Genomic DNA, 11,499 nt, shown 5'->3' on the forward strand with positions numbered 1-11,499 from the left:
AATGTTAATTTTTTTTTTGCTCAGTAAGAAGTTTGAAATGTATTATATATCAAAGATAAGATCTCAAAGAAGATACATAAAAAATGAGATAAGTATCAAAGAAAAATAAAAAAATAATAATAAGAAAGTATATATATATTCAAAAAAAATTAAAATGATTGTTGTCAAAGATTAAAAATTTAGAAACTCTTAAAATTAGACTAGAAATAAGAAAGAAATTGACAAGAGTGAAGAAGACTTTACTCTTACATCCATATATACTATCTAACTAAGAGCTATATAGCAACATTCTATAAGACCTCCAATTCATATCTAATTTGTGAAACATGTGTTTTAACTTGTAAGACAAGTTTCATATACATGTGCCATATAATTAGCTTATACGACAAGCTATCCACATATATGATACATCGCTAACTTGTTAGCTAAGTATTTAATCTATCAAATACTTTTAGACATGCATAAAGATGAAATTATATTTAAAAAACTTTTCTATAAGATATTATAAAATTGATCTAATTTTACATACTTCTACTTATTTATATTATTTAAATAACTATTGATATAGATATGTATGTCCGTGATATTATTCCTCCGTATAGACATGAATTCTATAAGAAGTAGCAATTATATGTTGATGAAGTCTAAAATATAATAGATTATATTATTATATAATTTGATCTTTGTTCCTTTTGAAGGTAGTTCATAGAACCTCTCAACAACTAATAATGTTCCATTCAAATACAAGACAACCAACCTATTATTTATTCATCATAGAAGCTCTTGTAACTTTTTTCAAATAAAAAATTTGTAATACCATTAAGATTCATTTCTACCTTCAATAAAATCATCAAATATCAAGAGTCTCTTTCAAGGTTGTAATATCAAATGCATTATATCTCACCATATATTTAAAAAAAGATGTGAGCTTTCAATTATGCTCTAAAATTTAAATTTTTGTTATTTTCTTATTTTATAATAATTGACCATATTAAATTAGGATTTATATAAGTAAAATTTATTTTTATAGAATTTTTAGGATTTTAAAATTTGATGGTATAAATCATAGCTTAATTCCTTGAATTAGATTAATTAAGAATAAAGTGATAAGAATTAAAAAAATTAAAATAGCAACTTAGTTAGTTTTGATAATTTAGAGGTTGTTAGACATTACTATGAGGATTGACTAAAAGCCTATGAATTCACCTACAATCATTTCATATGATTTAGAGTGAGTTAGAATTATAATTTTTTAAAAGATCTAATAAAGTTTAACAATGACAATTTTGAGATTTCTTCTAAATTCAATAAATTCAAGCGGCATAGTGATTCTTCTAATTTATGGAAGCTTTTTTAATATATAAAAGGCACCGGATTCACCTCATGGAGTAAAGAAAATAAGATTAGCATCCTTTCCTTCAAAATATAATGGGAGTAATGAAATTCTCATTTTGAAGAATTTTACAAAAGTTGCCAAGATCCTTGTAAGTAAAAACTTTCATGAAAATTACAATTGAGTATGGATTGACGCATGTAAATAGTTGATCGTAGAATAAAATTTTAAAATTAAAATTAAAAATTAAAATTAAAATATTAAAGATTAAAAATAAATATTAAAGGTAAAAAAAAGAAAAGATCAAAGGTTAAAAATTAAAAATTAAAAGCAAAAATTTGAAATATAAAATTTATGATTTAATATAAAAAATAAAAGTAAAAGTAGAATTAAAGAGAGATAAAAGCAAAGGTACCTTTGTAATGCCTAAGAATTGAGGGTAGTAAGTTCTTTCTACTCTAAATTTGCCAAAAATTATGATTGGTTTTAAATTGAATGATTTTTAATTTTTTAAAAATTTAACTTAAAAGTGCTATTGCTTCAATAAATTTAATTTCAATCTAGAACCTAAGTTGCAACCAATGCTCCTTCAAAATTGAGTGACCAAGACTACAGTAGTAGGCAACCTCCCTAAACTTGAAAATTAATCAAAAATTCAATTTTTCTTTAATTAAGTAAAATTTATGCCATTAAAAGTTCAGCTTGAAGATGCACTTATTTCCAAAATTTCATAATAATCCAAATAAGAGGCATAGAGAAATTCCTTTTCAAAGATGGATAATCAAAACGGCCAAGGCAAACGATCCTTGTGCACTCAAAATTCTACCAAAATTCCGCCCTAATTCTGAATCAAGCAATCGTTGTTGAAAAGATAATACAAAAAACTAAAATCAAAAAAAAAATTCACATCAAAATTCAAAAATTAAAAATTTAATTTAAAAAAATCCAAGGCCCTTGAATCTTTGGAGTATTTAAAAGGCCAAGGAGTGTCAAGGACAAGAACTTGATAAAGAAAAATAAACAAGTCAAATTTCTCTCAAAGAAAGATGATAAAATAGAAATAACTCAATATGTATATTAAAAAAGAAATTGGAATGGCTATTACCAAAAGACAAGAAAATTAGAAATCCTTGAAACTAGACTAGAAGCAAAGAAGGAGTTGACAAGAGTGAAGAGGGCTTCACTCTTGTCTCTATATATACTATCTAACTAGGGGCTACGTGGCAATGTTCTATAGGACCTCCAATATGTGTTGACTTTGTAGGACACATGCCTTGACTTACAAGGCAAGTTTTTCTACGTGTAGGCTACACAATTAGCTTGGTCTTCAAGCTAACAACATGTGTAGCACATGGCCAACTTGTTGACCACGTTTCTAATCCAAAAAGTCAATTAAAGATACCTATAAAGTCAAATCAGCATCTATAAAGCTTCTACGAAGCTTCTACAATAAATATTATAGAATAAACTTACTTTTACCTATTTTTACTTACTTCTATCTATTAATACATGTAATTACTAGCATACATACATATGTCCATGACATTACCTCTCCTTCTAGAGACGAGTTCCACAAGGAGCAGTCATCATATATTGAGAAAATCTAAACTGCAACGAATTGTATTCGACACATACTATCATCTTTATTCTCTTCAAATATAATTGGTAGGGCCTTTTGACCATCGATAGTGTCACATATCAAGACAAAAAGACCACCTAATAATTTGATCATTCTTGAGGCCTTCATATCATCTATTCAACGAAGAACATGTCGTTCTTGAAGATCTCCATTTCCATTGTGTCATCTTGAAGGTTGTGACAATCATAAAATCTCGTCCGACAGATCACCAAACAAAGGCTCTTAAATCGAATTTATTGATTATCGGTTCTCCATCTCCATAGCATCACAACTACAAAGAGGCTACAAACAAGGATTGAAAGTAGAATGGTATCTTGTCTAGATCTTGTTTCTTTTATAAAGAAGGTTTTCATCTTAATTTGATGGATGTCATTGATAAAAAGCCTCCACTGCCTTTGTTGCATTTGCATTTTTTACTCGCTTCCATGTGCATTTACTAATACCATATCTGTGCCAATAGCCAAGATATTCTAATTTATTTCAGCGCCGCCTTGAATCTAAGACTTCTTTCACTTCGAACTCTTTATTATTGTTCACTTCTATAGGATGAAGTGAAGCTTGTCTTCTTTTTAGTATGTCCATTGTCTTGTATGGTTGAAGAAGAGACACATGGAATATTGGATGGATTTTCATTGACTCTTGTAGGTGTAAATAATATGCAACTAGATTGATTTGTACAGAAATAGAAAATGGTCTAAGCCTTTGATAGTCCAATTTGTCACAACAACGAGTGGTCTTCTTATTGCGACAAAGTAACCATACCTTGTCACCCATGTGGAATGGTAGTTGTTCCTTTTGATATACATCTGCATTGATCTTTTGTTGTTCTTTAACAACTTTTAACTATACTTTCATTATTGCATGTAGCACTGACAAATAAATTGCCAAATCTTTTACCATAGGATTATCAACTTTTGAAAAGTCAAAAGTATCAAGTCGTAGATAATAACCATAATTGGCAAAGAAAGATATTTGTTTTCTACAAAAATGTAATATGTTATTGTAAACAAACTATGCCAACGGCAAAAGAGTTTTCCAATCATCTTATTAGTAGTTGATGGTACATCTTAAATACTGCTCCAAAACTTGATTAACATGCTTCGTTTATCTATCAGTTTGAGGATCAAATATAAAAGATAGTTTTATATCTATTTTTAGAATCTTAAAAAGAGTCTGCCAAAATCTTGATACAAATTGAATTCCCCTATCTGATAAAATATCCTTGAATAATCCATGATATCGATAAATATTGTCAAGAAATAGCTTAGCTTTTTCTTCACCTATGATAGATTTTGTACATAGTACAAAATGTGCCATATTGATAAAACGATTTACTATCATGAATATAGACTCATAAAAACCTGAGATTGGAAGATCTGTGATGAAATCCGTAGAAATAGAAGACCATGGTTGTTCTGAAATGGATAATGGTTGAAGAAAATCGTAAGGTCGATGACGAGGAGTTTTTTATCTTAAGCAAGTATTACAAGATTGTACACAATTTTTGACAGCTTTACACATTTGTAGACACCAAAAGTCCCTAGATATTAGTTCCAAAGTTTTATTATACCCAAAATGTCCTGCTGTTGGAAAATCATGACGAGCTTAACAATACGTAATTGAGCTTCACCTTCTGGAACATAAGAGCATCGCTCGAAATATAGTAGATTATTCTTGAATTCAAACTTGGAAGTATTATGAGACTTTGAAGGATTTTCCTTAATATCATGAATAAAAGGATCAAAAGACATACTTGACTGAACTTGCTTGATGAAAGTAAAATCAACAATTAGTATTGATTTCATTGCTCAAAGATGAAAATACTCTAGCTTCAAGAGAATTGTCCATTGTTGATTGAAAGTAGCATCTCCTTCCTTTGATGCAAGGTAAGATCGTCTAGAGAGTACATCTGACAAACCTTGTTATTTTCTTGGTCAATAAGTGAATTTGAATTTGAATCTTGACAAAGACATATTCTAATGGGCTTGGCAATGACTCAAAATATGTATTGATATAAAATATTCAAGGTTCTTATGATCCGTTGTCGTATTACGTGCTTTCTTGCTTGAGAACGCATTGGGCGTCTCGTTGTAGAAGGTAGTATGGAGATTTGCCAATATTCAAGCAGTCTATCGGTTTTTGATTGTTGGAATATAAACGACTCCAAGAATACACCGTAAATCTATACGGATGCCCTTCAACTACTCGCCGAAGTCCTTTTTGCCCCAGTCGGTAGGTCTCTAGACGTTACAGAGAACCCCGAACAATCCAATCTGCTAATCTTCGATACCACTTTATACTCACGATCTTGTATCCACTGACTGTCTCGTTAGATTAACCCAACAAATTTCATTCACTCTGCATACTCAATCCTATAGACACCTTTTTAATTCTTCAATCACAGACGTAACTTCGATTTCACAAAACAGTCAAGAATAATCACACCCACTTCAATAAAAATCCTAATTCACCATTACAATACTGACTTCAGCAACGATTGCCTCAGTCTTCCCAAAACCCAATAAAAAAAAACCCAATTCTCTGTCTTTTTTTTCCTTCCCGAAGCATGAAGCTAGCTCTCCGATCCCTTCTCAAAAACTTATTCTCTTCCAAAAAAACCTTCATTTCTTAACCTATCCTCCCCTTTAATCCTAATTCTTCCCTCTCTCAAACCCTAGCCTCTGAATTTCTTCAATCTTCCGTCTTGGATCCAGAATTGGCTCCCGTCGTCAGAGCTTTCTCTCCCATTTTTTACCTTTAAGAGATCCTTTTACCGAAAGGACGTTCCCGAAACGGCACAAATGACGGAACAGCCTGAAACAGAATCAGAACCCCGTAATCGGGACCGCATTGAGTTGCCCGACCAATTCAGGTCTCATATTGGCTAAGAGGCCCGTAGTAAGACCTGGATGTTCCCATAATTGGACCGCATTGGGTTGCTCGACCAATTCAGGTCTCATATTGGGTAAGAGATCCGTAATAGGATCTGGATTGGATGTCTTGAAATTGGATCCAATTGGCTCTTTGAATCAAACTCACCCGTCGTTGAATTGGTCCTTTTCCTTCCTGCTGACTCCCGTTATTGGAATCGAATTGAGCATTTCAGTATGCCCCGGCTGATTGTAACGGGGTGACTGAACCTGGCCTCTCAGTATTTGCACTGGAATTGGTCGTTGCTCCCAATATTCGAGGTAACTGAATATTAATAAAAGTCCCCTTTCTGTATATTTTCATGGTATACTCATGTTACAACACGACATCCACCCCCTCTGAACCTATGCATCCTCCGATATGTACCAATTTATCCAATTGCTGTTTGATTTAGAATATATTCTCTACGTCTTTGTCTAGTTCGTCTTCGTCACCTTCATTATCCAAATCACTTTCATCTTCTTGCTGCGGAATCTCTATACCTTCATTAAGGTCTTCCATATTCATCTCCGCGTGTCTTTGTTTAAATATCTTTACTCGCTTCCCTGCAATTAGTATTTTCAATTTTGTACCATCTAACTCCCGTAATGAGTAAGTCGTATTATCATGAACAGTTGTTACTACATATGGTCCAAACCAACGTTTTGAAAATTTCCGCAAGGTACTATGTTGATTATCCAGACTATTGTCATAAACAAGTACCCAGTCACCTTCCTCGATTACTTTTGGTCTCAATCGATGTTGCTTATCGAATCGCGCCTTGTTTTGTAACCTTGCTCTTTTTAACCTTTCCAATGCTATTTGCACATCTTCCGATCTTTGCTCCAATTGTCGAATCCTAATAGCCAGAAGTTCTTCTCTGGTCTATCCAACTTCCCATGGTAGCATACTCCAAGTAAGTACCTTTTCTTCAATCGGCATAATTGGTTTTCGACTTGTCATAAGTTCTACTGGCATATATCCTGTCACCGAACTATATGTTGTTCGATCAACCCATAATGCAAATGACAAAAGCCGTGGCCACTCTTTAACCTTCCCATTACAAGCTTTAACTACTGCTTTCACAATCAGTGGGTGACCACGTTCGCTTTTTGCATTCCCTTCCGGATTATAAGCAGTAGTCAGTGATGGTTTAACTCCACATCTTTCAAAGAACTTACGAGCTTCTTGTGCATTTAATTCTCCATGATCTACAATGATTTTTCCTACGCATCCGTAGCGGCAAATGACATCTTCAAGCAAAAATCTACAAATCCCCTCTATAAATTTCGTCCTCAATACTCTTCTTTCTACTTGATTTGATAAATCTTCAGGAGCTAAAACCAAATATCTCATCTGCCATAACCCAACCGGCATAATAACCAAATCAACAACCCATTTAAAATGAATAGCCAGAGGATACGTAGGATGAAGACCATCTCGATGTCGGATATTAGAATACGATTGACAGATTTCACATGACTCTACAAATGAGAGCACATCTCGATACATATTTTTCCACCAATATCGTTCCTTGAATTTAGCAAAAGTAGCCCAGATTCCTCTATGCCCTGTCCATAAACTATCATGAAACTCCTTTAATAATTTTAGTTTTTCTTCCTTTTTGCCTATCACTCGTTGTGGCATCCCAATTCCTTTCTTCAGTCTCTTCCATAAGAATCCATCTCGAAGCAAAAATCCATATGTTTTTTTTTCTTATTTGTTTGAATTTTTCTGTAGACTAATCCCCATGCTTAGTCAAGGTATTCAAGTAATGACCAATATCTAATAATTCTCTTTTATAAGATTCTTCAAGAAATAGCTTGTCTTCTCTGTTGAGATTTGATATTGAATAGAATTTCAATCCGACATCATCAATGTCTTCAACCATTTTGTCCTCCCTCTCGTATCTTGCTCGAGATAGCATGTCTGCTACTAAATTGTCCTTCCCAGTAACATACTTAAATTCCGGATTTAGTGACTTAATATAAGCAATCCATCTCAACATTGCAATATCTGGCGTTGAACAGTTAGTAAACATTCCGAGCAATGGCAAGCAATTTGTTTCAATTACTACATAGTCCCAAACAAATAGTCCTTTTCAGCTTTCATAGTCGAAACAACTCCCCAAAGTTCTCTTTTGACTTGCGAGTATGCACGCTAACGAATACTTAAAACTTTAGCTCCAAATCGAACTGCAAATCTATTCCCACTTGAATCATCTTGACCCACAACCCATCCAATGGCAATTGGACTAGCGTCCATAGTAAGAATCACTGGTCTATTGCACTTATAATCAACCTTCTTCAATATTGGAGGTGACATCAATAATTTCTTCAATCTTTGTATTGCCTGAATATGCCTTTCTTTCCATTTAAATTGGTAGCCCTTGCGTAACAGTTCATATAATGGATCCGCTATGTGAGCAAAATGAGGGATCCAGATTCGATAAAATACACATGCACCCAAAAACCTACGAACCTCTGTTAAAGAATCACAATCCTCTTTCATCCTTCCAATTGCATCAACTTTAGTCGGATCTGGTTTTCTTCCGTAAGATCCACATAAATGTCCAAGAATCACAACCTCTCGTACTCCAAATATGGACTTCATACGCGATAATGTAAGATGAACTTCTCCAAGTCACCCATTGCATACATGTCACCAATTGAATCTACAAAAAAATTCAATCAAATAAGAAAAAAAAATTTCTCAATCTTGTATATGATCAACAACATATTTGCGACACCCCCTCATATCTAAAGTTTCATCCTTGTCTCTTTCTCTACACCTTTTTATAGGAACATCATCTAGAAAAGGCATAGTCTTCTCCGGAATAAAATCTCTCAATACCTTATTCATCCCATTCATCATATGCGCAACTGAGTTGGTCGCGCCTTGAGGAAGAGTGCACATTCTAACCAATCCAAGTGGTGTCCTCATCGTCATCATATCTCTACTTCCTTCGGTAAGTTGAAATTGATCATAACTTGAATACAAGTCACCCATTGAATAGATCACCCTTCCTACAAATGCCTCACTAAATTCATCCACAATAGGTCCAATTCCTGCGTTCCTGACAGTTACTGCATTCACCGATTGCATATCTTGAATAAACCATAGTGATCCATTCTTCTTAGGTACCGTAAATCATCGATTAGAATACGACGCAAATGAGGGTTCCAATATTTTCATCTTTATTTTTTTTTTTAATAGTTCAACCAATTTAGATAAATGTACCCTCGGTACTGGAATCGGTCTTAGATTCTAAGGTACATGTGGTACAGTGAAGATAACCATAGGTGTTATAATATTTGGATCCACACATCCAATTTCATGAGATTCGAAGGTAAATGATCTACCTTGTTTAGCCAACATCTTTTTGAAGCAAGTAATTTCCTCCGGCAATAAAGAACCATCAGAACCAATCTTCAATTCTTCAAAAGTCTCTTTAGTAAACTGATGTCTAATACTCATTGGATCTCTTAAACTTGCTTCTTTTGATGCTTCTCTCATTTATTCTTTAGAATCTTCTGGTAATAGTCCGACAACAGGCTTTACTTTCTTATCTGCCATTTTATATCTCGTCTCTACAGTGACTTCTGGTGCTTGAAAAGATTCAAGTATGGTATAAACCTCTCTTGAATGAATCTCAACAATCTTATCATTATCCCCTAATCCAATAGATGTAATCAATTCCAATGAATCTTCCAGTCCATTTTCTTCATAAACACCTAAAATCCTCTCAACATCTTGCAATGTACCTAACTTGCGTAATTATCCTTCAATATTATATAATCTTTTTCTTTCTTTTCTTTTAAAATCATCAACTTTCTTATACATAGTATTTCCATTCTCCAAAATACCAATAAAACTCGCATCAAAGGCACCTTCATCTCACGAGAGTACCTCCTCTTTTGTACCTCTATAATCTCGCTTTACAGTGGTACCTCCCCAAAATCCTTAAAACCTTCAACAATCTTTAGCAATGGTTTCTCCCTCAACCTATCTCGATTCCGTTCATGGTTAGGAGGTACTGTTAGAAATTGTACAGCTTTCCTCCCATCCTCGCTACGTATCCTTGCATAAGCAGAACCATCGTCAAGTACTTTTGTTTCCATCCGTGTTGCCATAATATAAGGTTGTTCTAAAATCAACGGATAAAACGTTGTATCTTGAACAAAGAAATGTTGTTCCGTCGCAACATCCCCAATCCGAATTTTGACATCTGGACAAGCTCCATATAATTTGCCCCGTGTATTATTAGCTGTTCGTATTGCCCATCCATGTTCCATATCAATTGGCCATTTTTGCTTCTTATAAAGATCTTTAGACATGAGATTTATTTCAGAACCATGGTCGACTAAAGCAACAATTGGTTCTTCTATATCTCCTACTTTCACCAATATCTCACTAGTTGCCTTTGCCCAATGCTTTTGAATATAATGGCTCAAAGTTCCCATTTCCTTGTCACTAGAATCTTCGAAACACACTCGTTGATTATACCCATTCTTTTTATTTGTTGGTTGCTTGTAACCAATATCAACCTCTTCTTCATCTTTATATATTCTTGCATCAATAGCAATCTTTCAAATTTGTTGCCGCTTCAATGTCAGAAAGTAGCTTATAAGCAATTGATTTGCCCTTATCTTTAGTCTCCGTTGTTTTTTCTTCCAATGATGCTGAGGTATCCTTTACAGGCAATTCTTGTGAAGCTGCCTCCCGAGCCTTGTCTCTTTGATTTTGCCTCTTAGAAGAATTTCCTTCTCACGTATCATCAAAATTTTCTCGTCTCTTTTCTTCCATCAAAGCTTCATGTTGGCTCTTAGCAATATATGCATGAATTGAAAGAGACTCAACAGGATCCTCCCAACCTGTTGCATCTCGTATTGTAGCTGCAGTCCTCAATAATGCTTCTCGAGGTAATTTTCCTTCTTGCATTGTAGAAACGGCAGAAGCCCAAAACTCACTAGTTTCTGTACTTCCACCAAGGTCATCATCTATTCTAGCACCATAACTTGTACTTTCTCGTGCTGCTGTTTCATGCTCTTTTAAGTAATCTTAAACCAATGCTCTCATTCCTCCCTTGCCAAAATTGGTTTGAAGAAGATCCTCCCTATCTTTTAATGCTATCTTTCCATCTTTCCAGCAAATAATTCCTTGCCATATCGTATTATTAAATTCATTGCAATCTTTTCTAGTGTGTAAAGCATCATCACACCAAATGCATCTTTGTACATATCCTTGCTTCGAAACATTCTTCGAATTGTTTGTAGAAGTATTCTCTTCAAGTCTTGTCAATATGATTTGAAGATCTCGCATTCGATGTATAATTTCTTCCATCTCCATATCTACTTTCTTTGATAAGGATGTCGAAGGTTGAACTGTAGGCATTGTTGGTGGTGTTGTACATATTAGAGCTTTGGATGCTTGTACTGTTTTCGAAATATTGCTCCTATCCTTCCTCCTTTCTCTTTTTATAAGCAACCCCACCGCATCTTCAACGTTCTTCCACTTTGTTGTCAATCCTTCATCTTCTTCTTTGTCTTCAAGAAGGAGTTCTAATTTTCCTTGCAATTCTCTATCAGTAGCTTAAAGAAATAGATCAACTTTATTC

Source organism: Physcomitrium patens, chromosome 9 (assembly GCF_059467195.1).
Source record: "Physcomitrium patens ecotype Gransden chromosome 9, ASM5946719v1, whole genome shotgun sequence".
NCBI lineage: Eukaryota > Viridiplantae > Streptophyta > Bryopsida > Funariales > Funariaceae > Physcomitrium > Physcomitrium patens.